The sequence below is a fragment of the Triticum urartu genome, chromosome 7A (assembly GCF_056163025.1).
Source record: "Triticum urartu cultivar PI428250 chromosome 7A, HENAU_Tu73, whole genome shotgun sequence".
Classification (NCBI taxonomy): domain Eukaryota; kingdom Viridiplantae; phylum Streptophyta; class Magnoliopsida; order Poales; family Poaceae; genus Triticum; species Triticum urartu.
In genome coordinates, this window is record NC_141879.1 from 616,772,442 (window position 1) to 616,783,189 (window position 10,748).

Genomic DNA, 10,748 nt, shown 5'->3' on the forward strand with positions numbered 1-10,748 from the left:
CACAAAAGAGGAAACTATTGGAAATATGCCCTAGAGGCAATAATAAAATGGTTATTATTATATTTCTTTGTTCATGATAAGTGTCTATTGTTCATGCTATAATTGTGTTATCCAGAAATCGTAATACATGTGTGAATACATAGACCACAACACGTCCCTAGTGAGCCTCTAGTTGACTAGCTCGTTGATCAAAGGATAGTCATGGTTTGCTGACTATGGACATTGGATGTCATTGATAACGGGATCACATCATTAGGAGAATGATGTGATGGACAAGACCCAATCCTAAGCATAGCTCAAAGATCGTGTAGTTCATTTGCTATAGCTTTTCTGAATGTCAAGTATCATTTCCTTAGACCATGAGATTGTGCAACTCCCGGATACCGTAGGAGTGCCTTGGGTGTGCCAAACGTCACAACGTAACTGGGTGACTATAAAGGTACATTACAGGTATCTCCGAAAGTGTTTGTTGGGTTGGCACGAATCGAGACTGGGATTTGTCACTCCGTATGACGGAGAGGTATCTCTGGGCCCACTCGGTAATGCATCATCATAATGAGCTCAATGTGACCAAGTGGTTGATCACGGGATCATGCATTACGGCATGAGTAAAGTGACTTGCCGGTAACGAGATTGAACTAGGTATTGGGATACCAACGATCGAGTCTCGGGCAAGTAACGTACCGATTGACAAAGGGAATTGTATACGGATTGATTGAATCCTCGACATCGTGGTTCATCCGATGAGATCATCGTGGAGCATGTGGGAGCCAACATGGATATCCAGATCCCGCTGTTAGTTATTGACCGGAGAGGCGTCTCGGTCATGTCTGCATGTCCCCCGAACCCGTAGGGTCTACACACTTAAGGTTCGGTGACGCTAGGGTTGTTGAGATATTAGCATACGGTAACCCAAAAGTTGTTCGGAGTCCCGGATGAGATCCCGGACGTCACGAGGAGTTCCAGAATGGTCCGTAGGTAAAGATTTATATATAGGAAGTCAAGTTTCGGCCATCGGGAAAGTTTCGGGGGTAATCGGTATTGTACCGGGACCACCGGAAGGGTCCCGGGGGTCCACCGGGTGGGGCCACCTATCCCGGAGGGCCCCATGGGCTGAAGTGGGAGGGGAACCAGCCCCTAGTGGGCTGGTGCGCCCCCCTTGGGCCTCCCCCTGCGCCTAGGGTTGGAAACCCTAGGGGTGGGGGGCGCCACCCTTGCCTTGGGGGGCAAGGCACCCCTTGGCCGCCGCCCCCCTAGGAGATTGGATCTCCTAGGGCCGGCGCCCCCCCCCTAGGCACCCTATACATAGTGGGGGAAGGGAGGGCAGCCGCACCCAAGCCCCTGGCCTCTCCCTCTCCCTCCTGTGACACTCCTCCGTCTCCCTGCGCTTGGCGAAGCCCTGCCGAGATCACCGTTGCTTCCACCACCACGCCGTCGTGCTGCTGGATCTTCATCAACCTCTCCTTCCCCCTTGCTGGATCAAGTTGGAGGAGACGTCTTCCCAACCGTACGTGTGTTGAACGCGGAGGTGCCATCCGTTCGGCACTTGGTCATCGGTGATTTGGATCACGTCGAGTACGACTCCATCAACCCCGTTCTCTTGAACGCTTCCGCGCGCGATCTACAAGGGTATGTAGATGCACTCCTCTCTCCCTCATTGCTAGATGACTCCATAGATTGATCTTGGTGATGCGTAGAAAATTTTAAAATTCTGCTACGTTCCCCAACAGAAACTGGTACACTGCGCCCGCTAGCGCCCACCTGGCCTTGGTTGTCATGGCTCACGTCATGTGAACCTTGCGAGATTCCCCTTGCATAGATATCTCCGCTCCCGGGAGCCAGCCCGGTGAGGCCACCCCCAGGGAGGTCTTGGTGTCGTCCACCTCACGAGGGTCTTGAGTTGTTGCTGCTGAAGATGGGTCGTACCGGGCCATTGATGGAGCCACGCTCGCGGGCTGCAGGCATGCAAGTCTAGGTACCCCCGTTCACAGGACACCGACAGATGCAGCCACTAAAATATGTCTTATCAACTTTCAAGACAAGATTTTTTCTCCATTCATGAAGACAGTGGAGGATGTGGCCTCGCGCCTTGGCTGTCGTGGGCGGGCTGCCGCCCGCACATGTTACGGCAGGGGAAGGGGGAGGGGGTGAGGCAGGCCGGCCAATCCGGGCGTAGCAGCACCCAATTTGGACGCTGTAGTTGCGTGCCGGCAATGCTAGCTCCTCCTTGACATGGTGTTGATCTGGACGTTGATACGTCTATGTCATATCTATAATTTTTTATTGTTTCATGCCAATATTCTACAACGTTCATATACTTTTGGTAAATTTTTATATTATTTTTGGGACTAACATATTGATCCAGTGCCCAGTGCCAGTTCCTATTTGTTGCATGTTTTTTGTTTCGTAGAATATCCATACCAAATGAAGCCCAAACGCGATAAAACTTACGAAGATTTATTTTGGAATATTTGTAGTTTTTGGGAAAAAGAATCAACACGAGACGATGCCTGAGGGGCCAACAAGCCGTAGGGGCGCGCCTGTGAGGCTTGTGTCCACCCTGTAAGGTGGTTGGTACCCTTCTTCGGCCGCAAGAAAGCTAATATCCGGATAAAAATTGTGTTAAATTTTAGCCCAATCAGAGTTACGGATCTCTAGGAATTTAAGAAATGATGAAAGGTCAGAATACAGGAACGCGGAAATAGAAGCGAATAGAGATAGAGATCCAATCTCAGAGGGGCTCACGCCCCTCCGCCGCCATGGAGGCCAAGGATTAGAGGGGAAACCCTCATCCCATCTAGGGGGGATGCCAAGGAAGAAGAAGGAGGGGGCTCTCTCCCCCTCTCTCCCGGTGGCGTCGGAACGCCGCCAGGGCCATCATCGTGATGGCGATCTACACCAACAATTTTGACACCGTCATCACCAACTCTCTCCCCCTCTATGCAGCGGTGTAACACCTCTTCTCCCCGCTGTAATCTCTACTTAAACATGGTGATCAACGCTATATATTATTATCCAATGATACGTGGCTATCCTATGATGTTTGAGTATATCTACTTTGTCCTATGGGTTAATTGATGATCGTGATTGGTTTGAGTTGTATGTTTTATTATTGGTGTTGTTCTATGGTGCTATCCATGTCGCGCAAACGTGAGGGATCCACGTTATAGGGTTTGCAATATGTTCATGATTCGCTTATGGTGGGTGGCGTGAGTGACAGAAGCACAGACCTGAGTAAGTAGGTTGTTTGCGTATGGGAGTAAAAAGGACTTGATAACTTATAATGCTATGGTTGGTTTTTACCTTAATGATCTTTAGTAGTTGTGGATGCTTGCTAGAGTTCCAATCATAAGTGCATATGATCCAAGTAGAGAAAGTATGTTAGCTTATGCCTCTCCCTCATATAAAATTGCAATAATGATTACCGGTCTAGTAATCGATTGCCTAGGGACAAATAACTCTCGTGTGATAAAAAGCTCTCTACTAAAACTAAATAATTTTTTCTTTATCTAAACAGACCCTAATTTTTATTTATGTGTTCTTTATTATCTTACAAACTATCCTATCACATCTACAAAGTACTTCTAATTTCATACTTGTTCTAGGTAAAGCAAACGTCAAGTGTGTGTAGAGTTGTATCGGTGGTCGATAGAACTTGAGGGAATATTCCTTTAGCTCCTCGTTGGGTTCGACACTCTTACTTATCGAGAAAGGATACAATTGATCCCGTATACTTGTGGGTTATCAAGACCTTTTTCTGGCGTCGTTGTCGGGGAGCAATTGCGTGGGGTGAATATTCTCGTGTGTGCTTATTTGCTTTATCACTAAGTAGATTTTATTTTCTGCTCTAAGTTGTTCTCTATCTTTAGTTATGGATATGGAACACGAAATACCAAAAAAATAGGTGTACTTGCTACTCATGGATATGGGGGACCTCCTAAAACCCTCGATGCTCGTTATGTGGAAAATATTGAACACTACTTTGATAATCCTGAGAAAACCCCATTCAACTTGATAATGGGAGACATGTTGGATCAACGTGAATACTTTAGGGGTTATCGCTTGAATCTTAAAGGGAAACTGTTATGGGATCAAATTCATATGTTGTAATGGTATGCTTGGAATTTATGCTTGAGATATGATTATACTTGTTGCTCTAGGATGAAAGCTCAACACCTTCCCTTTTGATGTGAATTTAATGATAATGAAACATTGGCTTCTTATGCCAATGGTGTATATGATTACTATGATGTGGAACGAATAGAAGAATTCGTTGCTTTTAAGGGTGCTTGTGAAATTGAATCTTTGTTTGAAAAGTGTAAAAATTATGATGATGTTGTTTACAGACCTGAAAATTATGCTATACTTAAATATTTCTATGAGAATTATGAATATAATGTTGATATTAATGAGTTTATTGACAAAGTCTCCGCTTTCCAAGAAGAGAATAATATTTTGCAGGAATCTATGGAAGAAGAAATTGATGACACTGTGAGTTCATTAGATGAAAAAGATGACGAGGAGAGCGACGAACAAAAGGAAGAAGAGCGGATTAGCTACCCGTGCCCACCTTGTAATGAGAGTAACTCTTCAACTCATCATTGTTTAATTTCCCTTCGTGTTTACCGAAGGATGATTGCTATGATAATTGCTATGATCCCGTTGATTCGTTTGAAATATCACTTTTTGATGAAATTGATGCTTCCTATGCTTGTGGCCATGATGCCAATTTGAATTATGCTTATGGATATGAAGTTGCTATAGTTTCTTGTGTTAAGAATGAAATTGTTGCTATTGCACCCACACATGATAGTCCTATTATCTTTTCGAATTCTCCCAACTACACTATATCGGAGAGGTTTGCGCTTATTAAGGATTATATTGATGGGTTGTGTTTTACTACTACACATGATGATTTTGATAGATATAATATGCATGTGCTTGCTGCTCCTACTTGTAATTATTATGAGAGAGGGACTGCATCTCCTCCTCTCTATGTTTCCAACACATTAAAATTGCAAGAAACTACTTATGTTATGTATTGGCCTTTACTTGATGTACATGAATTGTTCTTTTATGACATGCTGATGCATGGGAAGAGAGTTAGACTTCGTTGTTGCATGATACATGTTGCTTTGTGCTCAATACTAAATTACATATCATTGCTAATTAAAATTGGCTTTGATATACCTTGGGATTCGGGTGGATCCATTACTTGAGTACTTTATGCCTATCTTAATGGCTTTATAGAAAGCGCTACCAAGGAGACAACCCGGCAGTTTTAGAGAGTCATTTTCTTCTGTTGAGTGCTTTTGTAAAGTTTAAAAACAAAAAATATAGAGGGGAACTTCAAAACTTTTTCAAAAAGAAAAGCGAAAGTGAGAAAGAGGAGCATTGTTAAAGTGGGAGCTAGCCTTGAACTTTGTTTATGCCCATGGAAACTTTGTGAACCTTGATTACAGAAACTTTTCAACAAAAATAATTATCCTTTTGTACAAATCCATTGTATTATAAAAAATAATGTGCCAAGATTTGCCTTTAGGATGATTAGATTGCTTGTTTTCTTTGTGCAGTGCAAAAACAGAAACTTTGGCTGTAGTGCGTGAATTTACATTTTTTACTGGAACGTCAAAAGTTTATGAAATTTTTACAAAGTACTGCTATGAAAAAAATGTCATAATTTTTCAGAATTTTTTGAGTTACAGAAGTATATGCACCATCTGCATCTTTACAGACTGTCTTGTTTTCACAGATTGTTGTTATAGTTTCGTTATTTGCTTATGTTTGAAATCTTGTTGAGCCTCCTTTGACTTGGGGCTACAGAATTGTGATATCATACATTGGATAATGATTGATTATAATTATACAATAATGTGACGGCAGGACATGATGGGATTTGTTGTTTTATGTACTAACCCCTCTAACAACAAGTTCGGTTATGTTTTGTGTGGATGAAGTGTTCGAAGATCGAGGAGGTATTGACATGAGAAGAATGAGGAGAGGCAAGAGCTCAAGCTTGGGGATGACTAAGGCACCCCAAGTAAATATTCAAGGAGACTCAAGTGTCTAAGCTTGGGGATGCCCCAGAAGGCATCCCATCCTTCTTCAACAATTATCGGTATGTTTCGGTTTTTGTTTTGTTCACATGATATGTGCAAATTCTTGGTGCGTCGTGTGCTTTTTATTTTTCTTTTAATAATGCACCATACTGGTATGAGAAAGTCCTTGGTTGATTTATAGAATGCTCTTTTCACTTCACTTATATCTTTTGAGTATGGCTTTATAGAATGCTTCATGTGCTTCACTTATATCATTTGAAGTTTGGATTGCCTGTTTCTCTACACATAGAAAACCATCATTTGTATAATGTTATTTTGCTTCACTTATATTTGTTAGAGTGTGGGCATATCTTTTGTAGAAATAATTAAACTCTCATGCTTCACTTATATCTATTTAGAGAATTGACAGGAATTGGTCATTCACATGGTTAGTCACTAAATCCTACATAAAACTTGGAGATCAGTGAATATGATATGTTTGATTCCTTGCAATAGTTTTGCGATATAGAGATGGTAATATGTGGGAGGTACTAGTGAATGATTGTGGTTTAGTAAGAATATTGGTGTTAAGGTTTGTGATTTCCGAAGTATGCACGTATGGTGAACCGTTATGTGATGAAGTCGGAGCATGATTTATTTATTTTTTGATTGTATTCCTTATGAGTGGCGGTCGGGGACGAGCAATGGTCTTTTCCTACCAATCTATCCCCCTAGGAGCATGCGTATTAGTACTTTGCTTTGATGGCTAATAATTTTTTGCAATAAGTATGTGAGTTCTTTATGACTAATTTTGAGTTCATGGAGTATACGCACTCTCACATTTCCGCCATTGTTAGCCTCTCTAGTACCACGCAACTTTCGCTGATGCATAAACCCTTCTTATACCTTCCTCAAAATAGCCACCATACCTACCTATTATGGCATTTCCATAGCCATTTGGAGATATATTGTGATGCAACTTCCATCATCATCATATACCTGACTTGAGTGTTCATTATCATATTGCTTTGCATGATCGTAAGATAGCTAGCATGATATTTTCATGGCTTGTCCGTTTTTTTATATCTTTGCAATGCTAGATCATTGCTACACTTCCAGAGGCATTCATATAAAGTGTTCATGTATTAGTTTTATCGAGTTGTAAGTAAATAAAAGTGTGATGGTCATCATTATTAGAGCATTGTCCCATGTGAGGAAAGGATGATGAAGACTATGATTTCCTCACAAGTTGGGATGAGACTCTGGACTTAAAAATAAAATAAAAGGAGGCCAAAGATCCCAAAATAAAAAAAGAGCCCAAATCAAAACAAAAATAAATAAATAAAAAATGAGAGAAAAAGAGAGAAGGGGCAATGCTACTATCCTTTACCACACTTGTGCTTCAAAATAGCACCATGTTTTTCATATAGAGAGTCTCCTATGTTTTCACTTTCATATACTAGTGGGAATTTTTTATTATAGAACTTGGCTTATATATTTCGATGATGGGCTTCCTCAAATGCCCGAGGTCTTCATGAGCAAGCAAGTTGGATGCACACCCACTTAGTTTTCAGTTTGAGCTTTCATACACTTATAGCTCTAGTGCATCTGTTGCATGACAATCCCTACTCACTTGCACCGATATCAATCGATGGGCATCTCCATAGCCCAGTAATTTGCCTAGTTGATGTGAAACTTTCTCCTTTTGTCTTCTCCTCACAACCTCCATCATATTCTATTCCACCTATAGTGATATATCCATGGCTCACGCTCATGTATTACATGAAAATTGAAAAATCTTGAGAACATTAAAAGTATGAAACAATTGTTTGGCTTGTCATTGGGGTTGTGCATGATGAAATATTTTGTGTGATGAAGATGGAGCATAACCAGACTATATGATTTTGTAGGGATAACGTTCTTTAGCATTGATATTTTGAAAGACATGATTGTTTATTGGGATGCTTGAGTACTGATATCTTTATGTCAAATGATAGACTATTGCTTTGAATCACTCATGTCTTAATATTCATGCCATGATTAGATTATGTGATCAAGATTATGCTAGGTAACATTCCACATCAAAAATTGTCTTTTTTATTATTTACCTACTTGAGGACAAGCAGGAATTAAGCTTGGGGATGTTGTACGTCTCCGTCGTATCTATAATTTTTTATTGTTTCATGCCAATATTCTACAACTTGCATATACTTTTGGCAGCTTTTTATATTATTTTTGGGACTAACATATTGATCCAGCGCCCAGTGCCAGTTCCTGTTTATTGCATGTTTTTGTTTTGCAGAATATCCATACCAAACGAAGTCCAAATGTGATTAAAACTTACGGAGATTTATTTTGGAATATTTGTGATTTTGGGGTAAAAGAATCAACGTGAGACGATGCCCGAGGGGCCCATAAGCCGTAGGGGCGTGCCCCATACCAAGGGCGCACCTGGGAGGCTTATGGCCACCCCGTAAGGCGGTTGGTGCCCTTCTTCGTCCGCGAGAAAGCTAATATCCGGATAAAAATCATGTTAAAATTTCAGCCCAATCGGAGTTACGGATCTCCGGGAATTTAAGAAACGGTGAAAGGCCAAAAAAACAGGACCGCGGAAACAAAAGGAAACGGAGAGAGAGAGAGAGAGAGAGAGGGAGAGATCCAATATCAGAGGGGCTCGCGCCCCTCTGCCGCCATGGAGGCCAAGGACCAGAGGGGAAACCCTCCTCCCATCTAGGTGGAGTCCAAGGAAGAAGAAGGAGGAGGAGGGGGCTCTCTCCCCCTCTCTCCCAGTGGCGCCGGAACGCCGCCAGAGCCATCATCGTGACGGAGATCTACACCAACAACTTCGCCACCGTCATCACCAACTCTCCCCCTCTATACAGCGGTGTAACACCTCTTCTCCCCGCTGTAATCTCTACTTAAACACGGTGCTCAATGCTATATATTATTATCCAATGATATGTGGCTATCCTATGATGTTTGAGTAGACCCATTTTGTCCTATGGGTTAATTGATGATCGTGATTAGTTTGAGTAGTATGGTTTATTATTGGTGATGTCCTATGGTGCTCTCCGTGTCGCGCAAGCATGAGGGATCCCTGTTGTAGGGTTTGCAATATGTTCATGATTCGCTTATGGTGGGTGGCATGAGTTACAGAAGCACAGATCCGAGTAAGTAGGTTGTTTGCGTATGGGAGTAAAGAGGACTTGATACCTTACAATGCTATGGTTGAGTTTTACCTTAATGATCTTTAGTAGTTGCGGATGCTTACTAGAGTTCCAATCATAAGTGCATATGATCCAAGTAGATAAAGTATGTTAGCTTATACCTCCCCCTTATATAAAATTACAATAATGTTTACCGATCTAGTTATCGATTGCCTAGGGAAAAATAACTCTCTTGTGACAAAAAGCTCTCTACTAAAACTAACCTAATTGTTTCTTTATCTAAACAGCCCCTAAGTTTTATTTACGTGTTCTTTATTATCTTCCAAACTATCCTATCACATCTATAAAGTACTTCTAGTTTCATACTTGTTCTAGGTAAAGTGAACGTCAAGTGTACTAGATTTGTATGAGTGGTCGATAGAACTTTAGGGAGTATTTATTCTACCTTTAGCTCATTATTGGGTTCGACACTCTTACTTATCGAGAAAGGCTACAATTGATCCCCTATACTTGTGGGTTATCAGACGTCGCCGCGGTTATGTGTGTGTGGGGGCGGGGCGGGGGGCTCCTCCTTCATCCGCCAGAGAGAGGACGCCGGCTCCTGCTTCACGCAGTAGTGCGGCGAGGACGGCTGCTCCTCCGTGATCGGACGCGGCGATGAGGGTGGCACCGGGCCACGCTTCCAGAGCGATCGCTCCGTCCTGAGCTCCGTCTGATGGATGCATTCCTCGTCCGTCCGAGCAGCTCCTGCTACGGCCACTGCTCCTGTGGCGACGCCCGGTCCTCATCATCAGAGGAGATGACGATCGTCTCCTCCTTGCCGGAGGAGCCGGCCGCCGTGGATTTCGAGGGGCCCGGAGAGCGAGGGCAGCGGCGCCATAAGCTGTCTGACAAAGAACTACTGCCGCTTCCGCCTGCCGGCATGTAGAACCATGACCTCAGCATCGGCGGAGTTGGAGAGGCTCGAGGAGGAGGAGGAGGAGGGGCGTGAAGAGGATGAAGTGTGGATATCCATTGTCGGCGTATGGCTTAAATAGCCACAGCCAGGCCATGCAAAGGATCGGTCAGCCCGCTTTAATGCGGGGCAGCGGCCGAAGTTGGTTTCTTGGGACGGCGTACGCATTAAGCGGCGACACTCGATAGGTCTTTGATATTCCTTGGAAAAAGCAAACCAGAGGAGAAGCAGTGAAGACTGGTGGTCTTAGGCCACCCTAAAAATTATACATTAGAAACCCCTAACCGTCACTTAGGCCAACAATATCCCTTGAATTCGCATTTAAAAGGAGTTTCTAATGTATAACTTCTATAGCATACTTATTATATGGAGTATATCAATGGTTAAAATAAACCTTAAAATACATACTACGTCATGTATATCTGGATAGAGGAAGTACATCATTGTTCGGAGCAACATTTAGAGCATCTCTAATAACATCCCTAATTTTGGCCATGAGGCGTCTTTAATGCGAGGGGGCAAAAATTGGCCGCCAACAGTTCTACTCCTTCGCATATTTTTTGCAAAAAAATAAAATTTGAGTGGCCC